Below are 611 nucleotides of genomic sequence, written 5' to 3' on the forward strand. Positions count from 1 at the left end.
TTGGATTTAGAGATGATTTTATGAATTTGATCTCAAAGACAAGGAAAGTAAAAGTGAAAATAAATGAATGTGACTATATCAAACTAAAAAGTTACTGCACAGCAAAAGAAACCACCAACAAAATAAAGAGGCATCCAACTGATTGGGAGAAAATGTTTGCAAACAACACCTCAAATAAGGGGCAAATATCCCAAACATACAAAGAACTCATACAACTCAAAAACAGCAACAAGAAGAAAACACAATTCAATTAAAGGAATGGACAGAGGGCCTGAACAGACACTTTTCCCAAGAAGACATACAAATGACCAACAGATATATGAAAAGATAATGAATGAATTTCATTCTCTATTAGGAAAATGCAAATCAAAACTACAATGAGATACCACCTCACACCTGTTAGTTAGAATGACTATCATCAATAGGACAAGTAAGAACAAGTGTTAGAGAAATTGTGGGGAAAAAGGAACCCTCATACGCTGCTAATGAGAATGTAAATTGGTACAGACACTATGGAAAACAATATGGAAGCTCCTCAATAAACTAAGAATAAAATTACCAGAGAGAGAGACAGAGATAGAGAGAGACAGAGTAGGAGAGAGACAGAGAGA

The sequence above is a fragment of the Pteropus vampyrus genome, unplaced genomic scaffold, assembly GCF_000151845.1.
Source record: "Pteropus vampyrus isolate Shadow unplaced genomic scaffold, Pvam_2.0 Scaffold197, whole genome shotgun sequence".
NCBI lineage: Eukaryota > Metazoa > Chordata > Mammalia > Chiroptera > Pteropodidae > Pteropus > Pteropus vampyrus.